Below are 12,500 nucleotides of genomic sequence, written 5' to 3'. Positions count from 1 at the left end.
TATGGTAAAATTAAAGACGCTCTACTAAAAAGATTTAGATTAACGGAAGATGGTTACCAGGAAAGGTTTCACACTGCAAAACCGGAAAGTGGAGAAGACTTTAATACATTCGTGAACCGAATTACTCAATTTCTAAATCGGTGGCTTGAGTTGGCAAACGTAAAACAAGACGACTTTGCAGGCCTTTACTATCTCACGCTGAAGAATCGAATCTATCAAGCTTGCAACCCAGATTTAGTCGCATTCTTTAAAGAGAGAAAGCCAGAAAACTTGGACAAATTAAAAATCTACGCAGAAAACTTTAACAGCGCACATCCATTGACACCCCTTAGCAGAACATTGAAGGAACCATACTACGCTGCCGCTGCTCAGAGTCCAGGTACACCTAAAGTTCAGTACTCAAATAGAACGAGCCGATCAATCACTCGGAACACGCAAGTGAAACAAGATGATCATAGTAACAAACCATGGAACAAACAGTTCAATAGAGACCATAGCCGACCCTATCAAAACAAAACAAGAAATAGCACTGACAATAATACTGAGTATAAGAAAACCAACAAACCTATAATTAAATGTCAATATTGTGGAATGAAAGGCCACACAGCAGACAAATGTTACAAAATCGTGGGATATCCAAAAGAAACTGCAAATGCATCACTCCAAACAAGTGTAAACAATCAGACACGAGTAATGTCAGGAGAAAATATAAATGTGTATTGCGTGAAAGGTATGTCACTTTTAACACAAACTCACAAATCAGGATCGCTATTTTTTTGTGAAGGCAAAGCTAATGGAACTGATTGCAAAATATTGAGAGACACAGGATGCAGTACAGTAGGAATAAAAGCATCTTTGATCAATGACGAAGACAAAACTGGAAAAACGGTGCAATGCATCACATTCAGTGGCACAGTCGAAACCTTTGAAACAGCTAACGTGTACATAGAAACCCCATACTATACAGGAATAGTGGAATGCTGTATACTTCCCAACCCCGTCGCTGATGTTATTGTTGGCAATATAAAAGGTCTTAAAGACAACCCAACAGATGTAAAAGAAATGTCATTAACCCAAGAAACAGCTTGTCTAGCAGAAACAAGAAAGATGACTAAGACAACAGAGAAGCCAATGACTATTTCTCTAGAACCACAACAATTTGACAGGAACACGTTCATTGAAGAACAGAAAAAGGACCCGACTTTAACTTCATATTTCAATATCGCAAACAAAGGGACGAAATCAAAAGTTGAATACATCATTGAAAAAGATATTCTGTTCAGGTTACATAGGAAAAGAAACAAAATAGCTAAACAACTGGTCACGCCGAGTATTTACAGAAACAAAATCCTTGGAATAGCGCACGATTCAATAACTTCTGGACATCTTGGGAGCTCTTCCACATTGAAGAGAATATCCGAGAATTTCACATGGCCTGGAATTACTAAAGACGTCCGAGAATATGTGAAATCGTGTGACACATGCCAAAGAAGAGTCGCAAAAGGCAGAATACCGAGATTGCCATTAGAGACAACCCCAGTTATTGAAAAAGTTTTTCAAAAAGTTGCAATCGACATTATAGGCCCTTTAACAAAATCAGATAGAAACCATACACACATACTAACACTAGTCGATTACGCAACCAGGTGGCCAGAAGCGATAGCATTGAAATCAACTACATCGGATCACATAGCTGAAGCATTGATGACAATTTTTACCAGAATAGGCATACCAAATGAGATACTGTCGGACAATGGACCCCAATTTACATCACATATGATGCATGAAACCATGAAACTCATGGGAATCCAACACTCATTCACAACTCCCTACCACCCCCAAGCAAATGGTCTTTGTGAAAGATTTAATGGCACTCTAAAGAATATGTTAAGAAAAGTGTCAGCAGAAAAACCAGATGATTGGGACAGATACTTACCAGCAATCCTATTTGCATATAGAGAAATACCCAAGAATCTACAGGCTACTCCCCATTTGAGTTGATGTATGGACGATCACCTCGCGGCCCGATCAATATAGTAGCCGACATTTGTAAAGGGAATGAGGAAGACAATAACGAAATTATGTTTGCTTACGAATATGTAAGAAACCTGAAAGACAGAATAGAGGACACATGTAAGCTAGCACAGGAATCCGTCACTAAAAAAGCAGAGAAATACAAGGAATACTCTGATCGCAAAAGCAAGTCAAGAAAATTTGAGATTGGTGACAAAGTACTAATACTCTTACCCGATGACTCGAGTAAACTTTTAGCTACATGGAAAGGACCATTCAAGGTATTAGCAGTACGATCTGGTGTTAATTACGAGATTCAAATTAACAACACAACAAAGACATTCCATGCAAACATGCTAAAAAAATATTTCGATAGAGACAGATTATCACAACCAATATTTAACCATGTTGAAGCTGCAAATGTAGGATTAATCATCGAAACTCACAGCGATGATGTCGAACTACAACACACCCCACAACACGGTAACCCTAAAAATAGTACAATTAATGACGTCACAATCAATCCTCAACTAAACGAATGTCAGAAACGAGAAATCAGGTCATTATTAGAAAAGTACCAGTCAGTCTTTACAGACGCACCCGGACATACAACATTAGTGGAACACGACATAAAGTTAACCACATCTACCCCTATCAACGTGAAAAACTATCCTATTCCATTTCACGCACGAGAACAAGTTGAAAAGGAAGTTAAGGATATGCTAGATACAGGAATAGTTAGATATTCTTCAAGCCCATACTCATCACCAATAGTAGTAGTGAAAAAGAAAGACGGATCGATAAGGCTATGTATCGACTTTCGCAAATTAAATGAAGCAACAGTGTTTGATGCAGAACCAATACCAAATCAAGAGAATTTATTTGCTGCCTTATCTCAAGCAAAATACATGACAAAATGTGATCTTTCTAGAGGTTACTGGCAGATTCCACTGAAAGAATCATGTAAGAAATACACAGCATTTCAATCACCATTAGGATTGTTAGAATTTAACTATATGCCATTTGGATTATCGACAGCCGCAGCATCGACATTCCAAAGAATGATGCGTATGTTATTAAAAGACATCCCGTCTACACTCTCATACTTCGACGACGCATGTATTTTCTCAAACTCATGGACTGATCACATGACAACCTTAGAATTAGTGCTTGAAGCATTAAAACGTAATTCTTTAACAACAAAACCGTCAAAAACAAGCATTGCATTTTACAAAATTGATTTTCTCGGTCATACCGTTGGTCATGGGACACAGACACCCGAGACAGAAAAACAAACAAAAATCGCACAATTGCAACCACCTAAGACAAAAAAAGAAGTACGCAAAGTACTTGGGCTCCTAAATTTTTACAGGAAATACATTTACAACTTCGCGCACATCGCGACACCGCTAACAAATCTGACAAAGAATGGGTCACCGAACAAAATTGTTTGGACAGAAGCGTGTCAGAATAGCTTTAACCAATTAAAGGCATTACTCTGTTCAGAACCAATTCTTAAATTACCCGACATATCAAAAGAATTTGTTGTAAGAACTGACGCGTCTGATAAGGGCATCGCAGGTGTACTATTACAGGAGCATGAGGGAACTCTAATGCCTTGCTTATATGCAAGCAGAAAATTATTGGACAGAGAATCACGATACTCTGTAATAGAGCGTGAAGGACTGGCCATCGTCTTTGCTTTAAAGACATTCAGCAGATATCTACTGCTAAAAGAGTTTGTGGTCGAAACGGACCATAAACCACTCACGTACATAAGAAATAACAAAATGAATAATAGAGTACTAAGGTGGAGTCTATTTTTGCAAAATTACACTTTCAGTATCTCTCACATACCAGGCTGTGAAAATATTCACGCCGACCTACTTTCTCGATTAGTATAAACACATGAGAAGGGTATAACTTAACCTCCCATGCATACTGTTAGTTACCTCGCAAACTATGCCAAATCAGAACGCACAATTTCGATAATTTTATTTGTAAACATGATGACCCAACTTAATGTAACATTGAGTATTGTTTGGATATATATACCATACCCATTCATGATTTGGGAAATCTTCTCTTTATCTATTATTGTTATGAATTTTCACTCATTTATGATTAATAATTGAAATGTCAATATTCCATTTACATTTTCATTCATTTCATTCAGAAATTACCTTCATATCATCGACTTAAATCATGCTTCATTACCATCACTATTGTTTATCACAATGATTTGTAATCACATTGCCATCATGTCGTTCATCACAATGATTTGTAATCACAATCTTTCATTATTATTGTCGCCCATTCATATACCTACGTTAATATAAACATTTCCATGTCTAGTTAATAAATAATTTAATTGTAGCACAAATCATAACAATGGATTAATGCTAGAGTATCATGATAGTAAATTTACTTCCGTTTGTAAAATCTATCTTTCCCATAATGGTTAAAGAGTATATTTTAAACGTGGGTGGGGGGTGTCACAGTAAAGGTTGTTCACAATTATCTTATTAAATTTTATTTTATTAAGAACTGAATTCATCTCACTCCAGTTATATTTCGGTAGGCTTAGATAAACTTTACCTTCTAATATTAGATCGTCTTTCCTTTTATAGCCTTCCCTCGAATTAATTTCTAATTAGTGAATACTTTTCGTTCTACATTCTGTCACGTAGCCACTTATTATAAAAGCTGATAGGTCTAACATTCGTCACTCACTTTCTCTCCAGAATCTATGCCGGACGGCCAGTCGCTCTATTCCTATATATATACTGGAAGATTTTTATCTTTTGGGACTTTGTAGATATTATATCTACACCATTAAGACGCCGGAGCTTTTAACTTTGATTGTATAATCTTCAAGGATCAAACCCAAGCCCGCTGTCAAAGGACTACACAATAACTTCTTACCAATTGCCTGGAAGTGGAATTTTACGAGTCCAATCCTGTTATCAGAGGAATAGATCATCCAAGCCCATCAACTACCTGGAAACGTAAACTTACGAACCTGACATATTATCATAAGTTACGTAAAATATTCATATCTCTATTTGTAACTGCCACGATCACTGTTTATCTCTTTTAATTAAATTTCATCATTATTTTTATTTCATTGTAAACAAATCGTTAATTGTTTTTCATTTATAGTAACTAGTAAATTCTGGGGCCTCATTCTACATATATCTTTATGCATAGTCGAGTAGCTCTTTACTCACTTGAGACCATGACATAGACTCTTATTTCTTTATTTTGCTAATTCCAAAAAAGAACCAATATATGGCTCAATGGAACACATTATCTCCGAATAAATAAAGTCATACATCCAAGGAACAAGATGCGCAATTATCAAGATTAAGAAATGTCAAAGAAATGTAACTTTTTTTTCTTTTTTTTCTAACATTGTGAATCGGAATCACCTCAGTCAATGCTGTATGTTTTGCCTGACTTTATATCCTCTCATAAGCAACTGTAAATTTGAATCAGTTCGCTTTCGAAACGAACAACTGTCTTTAAATTGAAAAGGGCAGCAACTCACAGCAAACATACCCAACATAATTATTTGATAATTACAGCTATTTTACACTCGATAGACGTGTCACGTGATGGACGGCTCCATTCTCTACTCCCTGGCATCCAATGTCCATCTCTCTCATACACACACGCATACACCACACAAGCGCGCGTGCACACACACACACACACACACACACATACTCTATATATCTACCAAAAAATATACCTATTAAAGGTCAAATATAACTGAGATCAATGAGACTCGACAAATGTGTAAGATTTTTTTGAATAGAGACAAATAATTACCGGTAGGGTCCCAATCTTACACCTGAGTTCGGTGAGAAATTGTGAGTCAAAGAATCTCCGAGTACTCAATTTTGTCCAAAGCGGGGTTTGAACCAGGGGCCTTTAAATGTGAAGCCAAGGGACTGTTTCGTTAATTTCTTCTAGAATGAATGGAAAAGAGGGGGGAGGGGGGATGAACTCTTTCAATATTATAATTTTATAATTCTATAGATACAATAGATCAATTTCGGATAACACTACGTGGCAACAATTTGCCTCAAGTATTCATTTACAGACAAGAATGCCATTTAAATTAAGTTTTTGTTTCTTGGAAAGTGAAGTTGTGAAATGTTCGTTTTCAGAATTGGGTAAGGGTCTTATAAATAAGACGTAGCACACACCGAACACAAAACAAAGAATTAAATTCTCAATCTTACCTACAAGAAATTGAAAATTTTCAAAATTATTATAAAACGACAACAAAGCTTCTTCAGACACCTAGACAGAAAAGACAAAATGAACTTATTGAAAACAGCGAAAAGACCAACGGGAAAAGAGAAAGGGGGGAAACAAAAATGAAGAATGACGCCATTGAAGCAAATCAATGAGTTCACAACACAGCAACTCATTGAAACAACAAGAGACAAAGGGGAGAAATTGTAAAAGAAGCCTCCGACGCCCGTGACAGGCACGATGATTGTGATATAAAGTGAAGGTTTTTTGCCCTCTCCCAACAACGAGTTGTTTTGACATTGTGCGATGGAACGTTTCCTTCCCAACAACGGCCTTGAAATTAGTGACTGTCGTAAAAGAGGTGAATATTGAAACTGCGCTTAACAGAAATCCAGCATACATGGGCATTATTGCTGCAACAACTCACCATAAATAGAATTTCAGTGATCTTATTGCTATCATGTGGAGTGTGGTAGGTTAATTTCCCAAAGGTAGATTAAGATTGGAAGTAAATTTATTGCTTCTCTTTGACTTTCTCCATTGTACGTCCGTGGTATTTAACTGACGTACTCAGGAAAGACACGCATTTAGATATTTTGGTCAAATGTCGATCGATTTAAATTACCCTCATCTTGGCAAAAATTCTCAAACCTGAGACCTCTCAAAGTCTTCCTGTAAGTCTCAGGTTTGATATATTTTTGCCAAGGTGTGAGATATTTAAATCGATCGATTTTTGAAGGACGAGATTTCTGGCCAAATGTTAAAATCCGTGTCAGTTCAGAGTCCGTTAGACGGCGCGGTCCAACTTCTTTCTAAAATAATATCATTGGAATCAAACAAGCATTATGGAAATACTAAGTCACACATATCTAACTTTTAAAGCGGTCTCGGGTTTAAAATTGTTTTTCCTAAGGTGGAAGACAACTTAATCTTTTGATGTACGAGGAAACCCTTAGGTGGGGAAGAAATATGTTTTAATGAGTTTTCATCGTACAGCAGAAACCAGTGACCTTTGTGGTCATTGCACGACCACTGAAACGATTTATGGCCAGGTGCTTGATTGATTTCTGGAATTCTCATATTACCCTGACAGGGAATTGTTTATTGTAGGAGTAACAGATTCTCACGCGGTACTGATTTATCTTATTGCACGACTTTCATCACACTCCTGACCCTGTCTCTTTGTTATAGTTGGCAAGGCAACCCATTGTATTATCTAAGACCGTGCTGATATAATCCAATAACCCCCAGCATCACAATGACTCTGTGCACACAACTGCTATACTTTGAGAAAAAACTTTTGAATAAATTTTGGCCAGAATTGAGGTCCAAGGTTTGAGAGTTTATGATAAGATGAGGGTCATTTTAAGCGATTGATATTTGAAGGACAAGTTTTCTGGCCAAAATCTTAAATACGTGTTTTACCAGAGTACAACAGAATACAGACTAACATCTATACCATATAGATAATCAAAATGATGTGAATCTGCATTTGTACTAAAAGCAGCCATCGTATTTCAATGTCTATGTATTATTTTCTCTTTTATTTGTTTCACCTTTCCAGACTTCCAGCACTTACATTTTGCCGACACTGTCTTTACCTCGGAAGTAATTTCAGACACTTTAAACAAAAATGAAGGAATTGAAGGCTACAAACGTTTGATATGAACATTAATAGTTGACTAGAGATGTTTTCATATATTCATTGTCATTTGCATTTCGTTTTTACAACGATTCACATTGAATTATAACAATAATTTCATGGAAAGTGTTCAGCAAGTTTCATTTATTATTATTACTATTATTATTATTATTATTTATTATTATTATTATTATTATTATTATTATTATTATTATTATTATTATTATTATTATTATTATTATTATTATATTATTATTATTATTATTATTATTATTATTATTATTATTATTATTATTATTATTATTATTATTAATATTATTATTATTATTATTATATTATTATTATTATTATTATTATTATTATTATTATTATTATTATTATTATTATTATTATTATTATTATTATTATTATTATTATCATTATTATTATTATTATTATTATTATTATTATTATTATTATTATTATCATTATTAATTTTATCATCATTATTATTTTTATTGTTATTATTAATTGATAAATGCTCCAGAGACTCATATTGAGCATAAGAGACGAAAAATCACAGAATAGAAGTAACACATATTTTTAAGAAAAGTATTTTCTCGCAGGAGAATTGTTAGCTTAGCGATATCAATAGAAAGATCAAAATACTTCCTGTTGAAAATAACACCAATATTAGGTGAGATGCTAGAACAAAAAATCGGTTATTCGTTCCACGTCAAATTCTTTAATTTTCAATTATTTAAAGAGATGTCACGGGAGCTTCCAAAATTGTCTGCCACTCCTTTAAATCCTTCTTAGCTATTGTCTATGCTTCATAACATCGGGATGGATTCAGGGTAAAGAGTTTTTAACTTCTATTTTAGTTTAACCAGATAATTGCTGTGATTTGGAAATACATTTATTTAAAAATTTGCCCAGAAAACTCTTCCTTCAAATATTGATCGATTCAAATTACTCTTATCTTGTCTAAAATTCTCAAACCTAGGACTTTGCGAAGTCCCGGATTTGAATGGTTTGCCAAGATTAGGGTATCTAAATCGATCGATATTTGAAGGAGTAGTTTTTATTACCAAATTTTTTTATGCTGTTTTTTTTCAGAGTACGAGAATGAACTGGTTAAAACCCTTTAGAGAAAAAAAATCAGTCTCGAGTGGGATTAGCTATGACACGTACTTGTGACATCAAAGCTGCCATAATACGCAATGGACAAGATATTATATAATATACGTGATGAAGACTTGTCAAATTAATTCAGAATTTAGCGGAGAATGGATAACATCTTAAGTTGGGAGGCTGGCTGCGCCCCCCCCCCCCCCACCACCCACCCGCCCTACCGCCCTTTCTCCGTGATATGTCCGTTCATATATTATGTAGAGGTGATTCCCAATACCTGCTAGAGTTGCGAATTCCCGGCAATTTTCAGGATTGAAAACTTCGCAAAGTAGCCGCTACTAGATAGTCATGAGTATTAACAAAATAAAAAATGAGGAATAACACCTCAAAATAACATTTTCCTCTGAAGATTTTTCAGAGCAAGCATTTTGAAATTGGTGTTACATGAATTTGCAGACAACTTATTTACTTGTAATAAACTGACGGACAAATTAGCTTTGCGACTATGCGTAACTTTCAACATAGACTATACTTGACTTGAGCCGACAAAAACGGGTCTGTTATATTCAAGCACAACACCGGGTTTATAATAATAAACACGGAGAAGTACTCACAGAATGGGATGTCACGAGATAGGAAATGTCAATCTTTTTCATGGAAGGAGTATTATGGACAAGACTCTTTTGTGGTGTTTTAACTAAATAACTACGAAGATACTATAATTTTTTTTTAAATTATTAGATCTTGTTTCATTTAATAAAATAATTGTGGGCAATTCTTACGGTCCGATGGTCGACTAAGCAAGTTGCCGATCCCTACGATCCACTGCTTGATCTGGGTACCCGGGGAATAAACCTCAGGCCTTCACAGGTCTAGCAGCTAAGTCTTATTTTCATCATTCAAAGGAAATCTCTGTTTTTTCAGCATTTAGAGAAAATCTCTATTTTTTATTCATTTAGTGAGTTAAAGAAAATACATGTATGTCTTCTTCGCCTTATAGAACAATGCCAAGGGCATTAAAAATCAGATTTTCTTTGGATGATTCCAAAGATGTCCAATAGAGTCAAAGACAGTCCTAATGTGTATGGCTAAATACCAGGGCGACTAGCGGCGGGACGGTCGATCGCTTGCAAATCCCGCCTTGCTTAATATTTTTCAAGGCGATCTGTGATCGTGGGCGTAGCAGTATAAAAAAGTGGACATTTTTTTCGGATGTTCGCTGTTTTGACGTCATATTCGTGATCAGCTTCAAATTTACAATAGGTTTGATACCAAGAACTATGTCTTTACTCAAAAAATTGTTTAAATTAGAAATAAATTGTAATTAATCGTGAGGCTGTGTGGTCGACAGAGCAGTGCCCCTCCCTGTTCTATGATGGGGCCTAGTGGTATGACTCTCGCTTTCGGATCGGAAGGTCCAGGTTTCGAGACCCGCTCTGGGCGGCGCATAAAATTTAGTCCTAGGAAAAGGCTCTTTACTCGCATTCTCTCACCTTGTTCACGTGTAAAATGAGTACCTCGCTGTTTACTCGTCGTCTATGTGAGCAAGGTGAAAAATAGAATAGAGAGACAATGACTGGGACCGGTGACGGTCCATGTGTAATACATCACCGTGTGTGGACAAAAATCCTGTGCAACTGATGCATGGATTGGGTCACATCGACCTAGACGAGCGCCGTCACCGGTACAAAACATGTCGTCTATGGGGGGGGGGGGGGCCTTATTCATAAGCGTTAACGGGAAGAGTTGGGCTTTAATATAAGCGACAAGGATTAGCGCTTGAACGGTTAGAGTCGGAATCCCTTGATATCAACTTATTTATATAGCAGACTTTAGATAATGCTGGTAATGTGGAACACATTTGTCCTTGGCTTAAATTGGCTTTCTATTTCTTTGCAATAGTCTTTTGCCAAAAAAGAAGAAACCTGTGTGTTCCAATCGCTGGGGACTCCAATTGTTGAAATCTCTCCTTACCAACAAATCGCCATCGTCACTTCTGTTATGATACAGTCAACAATTTTCTCTTTCTGGTTAATTTTGCACATAACAAAAAAAAAAAAAAAGAGAATGTGTCTGTTACATTTATAAAAACTTGGCACTGTGTTGTAGATCTCGTTGTGCTAAAAAAGACGTATATCCTATAGCAAGAACTTGCTTCTTTTGTGTTTGAGTGAAGTTTTAGGGATAATTCTTAAAGTGGCCGGGAAGGAGAGATTTAATTTAAAGAGGACTCAGAAGGAAAGAGACGGGTATCCATCCACTCAACTCAAGACACACCTTCTCTGTCCATCCGATTTGGGTAAGGTAGCCAGCGGAAAATACTTGGGATAGATTAGCGTCTATGTAAAAGGTAAAGAGTATTTGCTACCGCCCGTCAAACGCTTCATCCCCATGAGGCTTAAATTTTTATGTTATCTTAAACTAAACACACGGATATATTACTCATTGGTCCATTTCCGTTCCCTGTTTCAAAACTTCCATACAACAATTTTCTTTAAAGGTATTTTCTAATTCCTCTTTTAAATATTTGAAATAACGTTTTTCCTCCATCTCTATTTCAGCTCTCGGCTCCACGAAACCCGGGTATCAGTATTGCTGTTCACGCTTTGAAATCTCTACAAAAACAGTAAGCAGTACAGTCTCCCAGTGAGTCACGTAATGAAATACATCAAATGGATTAACCCAGATGCAAGATGAAAAATTTCTAAATCCAGCCTAAGATTACATTCATCAACCCAGCACAAAGCATTCTGTTTGGAAACTCCGTAGTCCATCAAAAGGACTCTGCAAGTAAGCATTATCTTTTCCATCTTTACTGAAGGAATGAAATAGTATTATTTTATTGTTATATATGGAGGACCAAAGTATTATTCTCTATTCCCTCATGTAGGCTTCTTTTGATTTGTATACAAATGGAATGTTCTGTGAAGGCCGGAATGGTTTTTTTTTATTTGTTCGTTATCTTCATCGTCATCATCATCATCATCATCATCATCATCATCATCATCATCATCATCATCATCATCATCATCATCATCATCATCATCATCATCATCATTATCATCATCATCAGCATCATCATGAGCATAATCCTTTTATTTTAGGAGAACGGGCGTTGTTTCTTTGATTTAAAATAAAGGCATGTCTTTATTCCTATTATTTTGACTTATAAATTAAAATGTCTTTAATTAGTTCATTCCGACATAATACCAGCTTGTCCCAGTGGGTTACACATTGTTTGGGGAATTAATGTAATATTTTAAGTAAATTAAGTATGGAAATGAGCTTTATTAGAAATGCTCGTATCGTTTATTTCTTTACATTTATTCTGGATTGTAAATATCAAAGTGAAAATTTAGAGAGCAGGCACTGGTGCGAAACAGTGCTAGACAAAGCAAGAGGGAATCCTTTTTTTAAAAATCCCAAAAAATCAACCTGCCTGGACATACTTACTTTTTGGGATGTG

General features: G+C 35.8%; 1 protein-coding gene across 4 annotated transcripts in view; it reads left to right on the top strand.

The window, feature by feature from the left end:
• Positions 1-12,500, top strand: part of LOC144977130 (metabotropic glycine receptor-like) — a 424,917-nt gene that overhangs the window by 145,020 nt on the left and 267,397 nt on the right. For all 4 annotated transcript variants that reach the window (XR_013646243.1, XM_078921968.1, XM_078921969.1 and 1 more), the window contains one exon: positions 11,596-11,824. The gene's annotated coding sequence lies outside the window, so the exon portion shown is untranslated. The remainder of the gene's footprint in view (positions 1-11,595; positions 11,825-12,500) is intronic.

Source organism: Berghia stephanieae, chromosome 7 (genome assembly GCF_034508935.2).
Source record: "Berghia stephanieae isolate SIO BIC M18660-M18661 chromosome 7, UCSD_Bste_1.3, whole genome shotgun sequence".
NCBI classification, from domain to species: Eukaryota; Metazoa; Mollusca; class Gastropoda; order Nudibranchia; family Aeolidiidae; genus Berghia; species Berghia stephanieae.
The sequence above is the reverse complement of the archived record's forward strand: the minus strand, read 5'-3'. Positions and strand labels throughout refer to the sequence as shown.